This window comes from Dermacentor andersoni, chromosome 1, assembly GCF_023375885.2.
Source record: "Dermacentor andersoni chromosome 1, qqDerAnde1_hic_scaffold, whole genome shotgun sequence".
Classification (NCBI taxonomy): Eukaryota; Metazoa; Arthropoda; class Arachnida; order Ixodida; family Ixodidae; genus Dermacentor; species Dermacentor andersoni.
In genome coordinates this window covers 201,127,868-201,137,154 of record NC_092814.1, presented here as the reverse complement: position 1 = coordinate 201,137,154, position 9,287 = coordinate 201,127,868, and the positions used below count along the sequence as shown (strand labels likewise).

Sequence of the window (9,287 nt, the reverse complement as noted above, 5' to 3'; positions counted from 1 at the left end):
GCCGGGGCTCTGGCCACGTTCGTCGTGAATGCAAGGTTCCCCGTTGCTCGCGGTGCAGGCTTTTTGGACACAACGACGCGGACTGTGTGCGTTTATAAGCAGTAGCCGCGGGAGCTAGAAACGGCAAAGTGGCGGCAGAAACGAGCGAGATGAGCACGCCGACCGAAGGAGGACGGAACTATGTACCTCCCCCCAAGGACCCAGCAGCCACACTCGAGAGCGCGAGGACGGACCCGCAAGAAAATGAGAGCCGCCAGCCAGCTAGGGATGCTACGCAGGCAGAGGAAGACAACGCGACCCCAACTGGCGCCCGCGTCGAAGGCGTCTCGGCACCGGTCAAGAGGTCCCTGCAGCAGGAGGAGAAAATCGACGCAAAGGCCGGCGGTGACTCCGAGGCACCGCCCGCTAAGACGCTACCCGGCAGGCGCTTCACCCTCAAGCCTAATCCGAACCTAAAGGCCGACCGCAGGCTCGCGGCGAAGCCGAACAGAGACGAACTCAGGCGACGGCCACGGGATGGCCACGGAGGCGTCTAGCGGTCAGCTAGACGTTAAGGTGAGCACCATGCTCTGGACGTTCTCCCCCCCCCCCCCCCCCCGGTTTTCATGAATAATGGCTACTAACCCGTCACTTAGCCTCGGCACGCTAAACGTTCGAGGTCTGGCTGCCAAAAGGAAACAGAGTCAGGTGTATAGACTGCTAGTGGACCAGGACCTCGACGTTTTAGCCGTGCAAGAAACCAAGGTAGACGGCGAGGAGGAGACTGGGAGCATGGTGCAAACGTTCACGTACAACTACTATACGGTAGTGAGCCACGCCTTAGGGACTTCGGCGGGGTGTGTGTTGTTCGTGAGGAAACTTCCAGGCCTGGTCATAGACGGTTACTTCTCGTCCACTTCTGGTCTACTTTTCGTCTGTGATTTCAGTTATTGCGATGTCCAATGGCGAGTGCTGTGCATTTATGCGCCTAATACGGCGCAAGAAAAGGTAAATGTCTTTTTGAACTTGAAGCGCCACTTCTCTGTTTCAGAGCCAGGCTCTCGACCCAAGATGTACTCCTGCAAATCAGAGAAGAGGTACTGAGCAATATCCCGCTCAATGGAGAGCACATCATCATGGCACTGGACGTCAAAGGCGCCTTTGACAACGTAAGCCACAAAGCCATCCTGACAGGACTAGACAACCTAAATTGCAGCATGAAAATACACGGCTACGTCAAGGCATTTTTGTCCAACAGAATAGCAACAATCGGCCTGGGCGAGCTGAGATCCGAAAAGTTCCACACCCCAAACAAAGGCACACCGCAGGGATCGGTCATCTCACCCATCCTGTTCAATGTTGCCATGATTGGACTGGCCCAACAGCTAGACCAAATCGACGGCGTACGCCACGCCATGTACGCCGACGATATCACTGTATGGGTCACCAAAGGCTCACTCAGGGAAAAGGAAGAAATATTACAAAAGCTGCGACATGCGTAGAGGAATATGTCAAGGCAAGAGGTCTAGCCTGCTCAACGGAGAAGTCCGAGCTCCTAAGAGTATGGCGAGGCAAGAGGAATCGCACCGTCCCAGAGGAAGTAAACATGAAGTTGAACATCCACCTCGAGGGACAGCCAATCCCGGAGAAGACGCTCATCAGGATATTAGGAATGTGGATACAATCGAACCAACGATGTACCCACACCCTAACACTACTTAAAACTGCAGCCAACCAAGTGGCCCGCATAATAACGCGGGTCTCGCGGAAAAGACACGGCATGAAGGAAGCAGACACACTCAAACTGGTCAGAAGCCTGGTGGTCAGTAGAGTGACGTACAGCCTCCCGTACTACCACTGTACGAAGCACGATATGCAACAAGCGGACGCAATCCTGAGGAAAGCCCTCAAGACGGCGCTCCACCTACCGCAGTCAACATCGACCGACAAACTCCTGGCCCTGGGGCTACACAACAGTCTCGAGGAGCTCCAAGAAGCGCAGATAATCGCGCAAATGCAAAGACTAAAGCTATCGGCAACGGGCAGAAGACTCCTGAGCAGATACGGCGGTGAAGCTACCATAAAGGAGACACAAAGCACGGAGACGATACCGGACGAATACAGAAACACCATCAAAGTAGCACCGATACCCAGCAATATGGACCCGAACCTACACATGGCACGAAGACAAGCAAGAGCAGAGTATGTACAAAGAACACTGGCAACTAGACACGACACAGTGTACGTAGACGCCGCTACCTACACTCAGGACAGAAACCACAAGAAAAGCAAAGTCGCAACGGTGATCAACTCGGACCTAAAAGAAATCACCAGCGCATCAATTCGGAACTGTACGGTAGTTGAGGCCGAAGAGGCAGCCGTGGCTCTAGCGGCAGCGGAGGGCTACCGATCCAACAGGTCCTTAACCATACTCACAGACTCCCAAGCAGCATGCCGCAACTACCTAAACGGCAGAATCAGCCACAGCGCGCTCCGCATCCTCCGCTCAAGTGGCAACACCGTCAACAACCAGGCCAAACACACGATAGTTTGGGTGCCGGGACATACCGACATTACGGGAAATCAGGAGGCGGATAGGATAGCTCGAGGGCACGCAACAAACCGAGCATCCAACAATCCCGACCCCGCTGAGGAACCCGAGCCGGTAGCCCAAAGCTATTCAGAGATACTAAACTACTACAGAGGCATCAGACGAAAATACCCGCCCCCTCACAAACAACTAAATAGAGAAGACGCCGTAGCATGGCGGCAGCTACAAACGGGAACATTCCCGTGCCTAAACATGCTAAGCAAGATCTACCCCACGCAGTACGAGAGCAAGTGCCCATGGTGTGGAGACAAACCAACCCTATACCATACCACATGGGCTTGCCAGAAAATAGATGGGCTAGCCATAATAAAAAACCCGAGTGCGGAACAGTGGGAGAGGATGCTATCCAGCGACATCCTGAAAGTCCAACAAGGACTAGTAAGGCGTGCACGCAGGGCAGCTACCCTCAGCGGAGCCCTGGACTAGGGGAACCGGCACTGGAGAGAAGATGGAAGACTCCATCTGAAGCCGCAAAAACCACTGCAAAATAGAGCAAATAAACGTTTTTCATCATCATCATCATCTGTGTGCACAAAACGATAGCCTGTGTTGGGGACTTCAATTGTGTATTGAACATCGAAGATAGGTCTACGCGGCGCGTAGTTCATGACAAAAGCATCGGTATCATGGCGCAGATCATACACGAATTTGAATTAGAGGATATCGCTCAGTGTTTCAGGGCTGACCGAGAAGTGAGATACACCCACTTCCAGGGAATAATTCATGCACTATTAAGCCGTATCTATCTATCATATCATTCAGTTGAAAAATGCCAGTGCTATGCAGTTACTGCCGTATCCTTCTCTGACCACTGCCTGGTAAAATGCAGGGTGGGCCGCAAAAAAGAACGAAAAGAATTCGTCTGGGAGCTGTGGAAAATGAATGCTGAGCTCCTACGGGATGATACTTTTAACGAAACGGTAGTGAATGCTCTGAATTCTTTGGGAAAAGACAGTTCTATGAAGTTGGGCGAGGAATGGGAGTTGCTGAAAGAAACGATTAAAATCAAGGCAATTGAAAGAAGTTGCGTGCTACAATATGAAGAGAAGGCACGAGAAAGGGATTTAAAATCATTGCTGGAAAAATTTGTGACGCTCGAATGCATGCAACCCGGTGCTTTTCAAGAATATATGCGTGCTGTTAAGAAGAAGCTCGAGGTGTTCAGCGAAGAGTGCTATCTAGGCGCGCTCAGACGCGATAGACCAGAAAGACAAACAAGCGAGGAAATGCCTTCGAAAAGAGCACTGGGACTAGAAAAAAAGCACTCCAGACGCAAACAGATTGAGGCCATCGAATATAACGGGGTGGTAGTAACTGATATGAACAATATAGAGCGTGCCTTCTTTGAACATTTCCAAAAGCTTTTCGCATTCAGGCCCGTCAACATGCAAAGTTTCAAGCACTTATTTTTGCAGCGAATGCCACAGCTGTCGAGTGAAGTTAAAGAAACGTTGGAAGGACGAATAACTGAACAGGAAGTGATAAACGCCATCGAAGACGTGAACCCTGGCAAGTCACCAGGTCCAGACGGTCTTTGTGCCGCTTGGTACAAATCCGACGTCCGAGCATTACGGTAGCCGAGGAGTCCCTCAAGGAGGAGTGCTTAGCCCGACTCTTTTCAATCTCACCCTCAGTGGATTAGTTTACAACCTGCCAAGCACCGTACGACTTTCCATCTATGCGGACGACATCTGTATTTGGGCATCAGGTGTGACACGACTTCAGCTTCGTGCTCGGCTTCAGAAGGCAGCCACAACGACATCTTGCTACCTTCGTGAACAAGGACTTGAAATTTCATGCGGAAAGTGCGCAATGGTGGCATTCACGAGGAAGCCAATATCTGGTTACGGCGTTCTATTAACGGACAACCTATACCATACAGCAGTAGTCACAGATTCTTGGGAGTCGTAATTGACAGAGACCTGTCTTGGACTTCGCACGTCAATTACGTGAAAAGGCGGCTGACTGCTATCTGTCACCTGTTCAGGTTCCTTGCAGGAATAAGTTGGGGAGTATCTATACACGCTATGTTACAGCTGTACATGGCGTTGTTCGTTGGATTCCTGCGATACAGCCTGCATGCAATATCGAACACCTGCAAGACTAACCTGCGTACGATTCAGACTATTCAAGCCCAAGCCCTTAAGATATGTCTTGGCTTACCACGCAGTGCATCAACGGCTGAAACCATTACCCTTGCGCAGGATTACCCAATCACGACGCACACTACCGTTGAGACAATGCGTATGCATCTCAGGCATTATGCTAGGACCCCTTCCCACCACTTGGCGAGCCTCACGGCTGCAAGGCCCTGCTCGACATTTAGCGGTATTGTCAGTGCACATCGTGCGTCGTTTACTTCAGGGTACGCACCTGCGGCGAAGCCAGAGTTTCCTCCGTGGTGTTTGAGCCGTCCAGAAGTACATATAATGATTCCGGGACTAAAGAAGAAGACAGATCTACCGGTCCCTGCTCTAAAACAGCTGAGCCTACTTCTTCTGCATGAAAAGCATAGCAACCACGTGCACATCTATACCGATGGATCGACTACGTCGTGCAGTTCTTCTGGTGCCGTGGTTATACCAACGCGAGGAATGACACTGCGGTTCAAGACATCGCATGTCACGACCTCAACGGCGGCAGAACTAACGGCCCTGCGTCGAGCACTGGAATTCATTGATTCTGAAAGACCTAGAAAATGGGCTGTGTTCTGTGATTCCAAACCGGCATTACAGTGCACAGAGTCAGTTCTCCGACACAGATGTCATGACCAATTGACATACGAAGTCGTGAAACTTTACCATGATGTCCAACAAAAAGGTCACGAGGTCGTTTTTCAGTGGGTACCTGGTCACTGTGGCATCAGTGGCAATGATTTTGCCGATAACGCTGCTCGCACAGCACATCAAGAAGAGCACAGCGTTCCAATTCCATTTTCGAGGACTGACGCTGCAAGGCAGCTTCGACACCTGGCACGCAGTCTCACAGTGACCGAGTGGAACTCGCCAAACTTACGACTTACGCGACTGCATCGACTAAACCCCTCCCTGCAACTCCGACCTCCACTCGGACTTCCTCGACGTGAAGCTGCGCTTCTCTGCCGCCTTTGGTTAGGAGTGGCCTTCACAAATGCGTACTCTACATTAATTGGAGTGACTGACAGCGCAGCATGCGAGGTCTGTGGCACCGAAGAAAACATCGACCACCTGCTGTGCCACTGTCCAAGATATGCCCCAGAGAGACAAGGACTTGTCAAAGCTTTCCATAAACTGGACAATCAGCCGCTTTCTGTGCAAGTGCTGCTGGAACACCGCCCCCATCGCCCGTCGGCCCATAAAGCGGTGAAGGCGCTTTTGTGTTTCTTAAGGACGACGGGTTTGTGCGACCATCTGTGACTATTAATGTAATTTCTGTAAGACCACATGCGTCAGCGAACTCGCCGCAATTTCCTTCTTTCCTTCCCTCCTCTCTCTCCCTGTGATCTTTGTTTTCCCCTTTCCCATTCCCCCGGTGTAGGGTAGCCAACCGGACGTTATTCTGCTTAACCTCCCTGCCTTCTACATTTCTCGTTCCTCCTTGGCACAAATCGTTCCAAAGCCACTTAGCTCCTATCTTACCCGCAGTTTTCAATAAAGCATGCGAAATGAAAATATTTCCACCATCCTTTGGCCAGTCCCATACAGTACTAATACCTAAAACAGAAGAGACCGAGAAGCTCAAGCAACTTTCCTCCTATAGACCCATAGCGCTTACTAACTGCGACTACAAAATATTGATGAAGGTGTTGGCACGACCGGTCCAGTCAGTTATTAAAGAAGTAGTCGGCCCACACCAGACGGTGGCATTCGCGGCAGAACCATTTTTACTAATATTCATAAGATGAAGTGCGTGCTGGAGTGTTGTGACGCCATGTGTGATGCAGTAGGGATCCTCCAGCTTGACTTGGAGAAAGCGCTTGATTGCGTTTCTCACGAGATATTGCTCACCATCCTTGAACATGTTAATTTTGGCCACATAATCACTGAGGGGGTGACCATGGCGTACCGGAGTTGCCATACGAGACTTATAGTTCATCAAACGCTGGGGGCCCCCATTAACGGGAAGCGCTCCATTCGCCAGGGTTGTCCACTCAGCCCACTCCTGTTTTGTGGTTACATAGAAACGCTATTTCAGGCCATCATTGAAAATGAAAACGTTAAGGGATTTTGCCTCCAAGCAGCAGAGGTGAAGTTATTGGCATATGCTGACGATGTGGATGTATGTTGCAAAGATACGCAAAGTGTATTGAACGCTTTGAGCATCGTCAGAGAGTTTGGTAACACCACTAATAGCTTCGTGAACTGGCAGAAATGTTTGGGGTTTTGGCATGGAGGATGGGCGTCCACACCAGACCACTTTTCGAACGTCACCTGGGTCACGACGCCAGTTAAGTACCTTGGCGCACCCCTTGATGCCTACAACGACAGTAGCGAGTACTGGAAGGAGCGGACAAAAGAAATAAAAGAAAAAGCCGACCGATGGAACGCCAGTCACCTGTCAATATTCGCGAGAGCAACAGCGTGCAACATGTTTCTCGTGACAAAGATCTGGCACGTGATGCAGGTCCTACAGTGCTCTCGGATTAATATGCAGAAACTGCACCGCTTGTTCGCTGTTTTCGTGTGGGCATCGAGCTGGGAGCGATGTAGCCGAGATAATCTCTACCGGCGCGTGAAGGATGGTGGTCTGGGGTTGGCGCACCTCTTCTTGCGTCAACTATTAAACAGGTTCTTCTTTTTTCGAGACACAAATGACCCATTCCTACGCACCGTTATCCAAATGAGGCTGTCAAGATCATTTCCCGAATTTGTTGTAGGCACCGAAGTAATGCCAGGACCAGTTCGTGGTTTCTTTAGGGAAATAATTCAGAGTGTTTCCTTTTTGCGCATTCGTCTTTCTAGTGCATATTTGTGGAGTGTAAAACGAAAAAAGTTATATCGTGGTTTGTGTGACAGTGTTTTGCTGGTATCTATGTACATCGCCCCGTACAGTGGAGGCCCAGGCCTAGATGTATTGAAACGGGTGAAGAAGATGCCCGTTCAGCCAGCCAATAAATCGTTCTTCTTTAAGTTGCACACCGGTACTCTACCTGTTAAAATCTTCCTTGGACAACGTGGCTTCTACATGCCATGGGGAACCCACTGCCATATATGTAAAAAAAAACAGAAAGCATAAATCATGTCTTCATCCACTGTTGGGAAGGGGTCATTTTCTGGGACGTGTTGCAAAGGACTCTAAAAAGGGAGCTACCTATAGATCCCCACGGAATCAGGTTTCTGCCAGTATATGACGACGAAGGTTTCCCGTACGACCTGATCATGCTTACGGGCCTCCACTGTTTATGGAGCGCAAGAATGGCGGGTTACCATTGTGACCCGGATGCCCGACCGGCGCGTCTGTACTTTTGTGAATGCATGCAACGGTATGTGGAAGTGCAGATGTTGCAACAACCTGTTCCTGAGTGGCTGTAGAGGGTTGAACCCCTGACAGCACTAAAGGAATTTTAATCCGACAACGTCGTGCCACAGTAGCGGACGGCAACGAATGTAAATATTACTGTTCTCTGTTCGGTTTGTGTATTGATTCCTTTTCGCTTGTTCGGTCTTTGTGTATATCATTTAGGAATTTGTGTTGTGACATGTCGAGGACTGGCAATAAAGAAAGAAAAAGGCTCGTTGGTCTAGGGGTATGATTCTCGCTTAGGGTGCGAGAGGTCCCGGGTTCAAATACCGGACGAGCCCTCTTTTTTTTTTTCGCTCTCAGCCCGAGCGTTACCAATGGCTGTATATTCGTAGTCGTTGTCCTCTTCTTTTTCTGCAGCCCGTCAAGGCATGACGAAGGTGTACACGCGCCGCGAACGTGAACTGTTGTCGGCTCGTTGGTCTATCCGATTCCGCTTCCGGCCACCACTGCGAACGGACGTGCAATCATGTGCTCCTATGGAGCGGCTCAGGCGGGCGCTGCCCGCGGTAACAGGCTCAACGAGAACGACGATAGCGACTATCAGATTGTTTTGCCGCAGCTGCCTAGGGTCGTGTCGCGTTGAACACCGTGTTTTTACACGGCGACATCCGGGCGAGGCCCTTTAAGGTTGAAGATTTTCGTGACGCCCTTCGCCCTACCGGATTGCTGCCTGAAGTCGTTGCGTTGGGAGCGTACCAGATAAATCATGTCTGGGCGGTCACCATGTGTGGCGCTGATGCAACAAAGCGTCTGCAGGCCGTCGAGGAGCTGCAGGTAAAGGGGCGGCGCTGCCTCATCATCGATCCGCAAGACCGGACGGTGAAGTTGCGGCTGCACTGGCTACTCCACGGCGTCGACGACGAGGATGTGAAGACGGCATTTGCCGCCTTCGGCAAGGTGCTGGAGGTCAGCCGGGAGCGCTGGCGCGTTGATGGCGTCAGTGACAAAGGGTCGGCGACGAGGACCGTGCTGTTGAACTTCAAGAGCGGTGTCACCGTGGATGACCTGCCCCATCAGATCCGGGTCGCTGGTGAGCTGGCCCTCGTCGTCGCCCCTGGGCGGCCGATGCAGTCTTTGCGCTGCAAAGGAAACGGTCACGTACGCCGCGACTGTAAAGTACCCAGATGTTCTCTGTGCTGACGTTTCGGGCATGTTGACGCCAAATGTGAGCGTTGTTACGCCGCAGCGGTAGGTC

At 51.2% G+C, this 9,287-nt stretch overlaps 1 non-coding gene across 1 annotated transcript; it reads left to right on the top strand.

Moving 5' to 3' along the window:
• Window positions 1-8,298: 8,298 nt before the first annotated feature.
• TRNAP-AGG (transfer RNA proline (anticodon AGG)) lies at window positions 8,299-8,370 on the top strand. The gene has a single exon. It is a non-coding gene; the product is annotated as a tRNA-Pro (tRNA).
• Window positions 8,371-9,287: the final 917 nt, after the last annotated feature.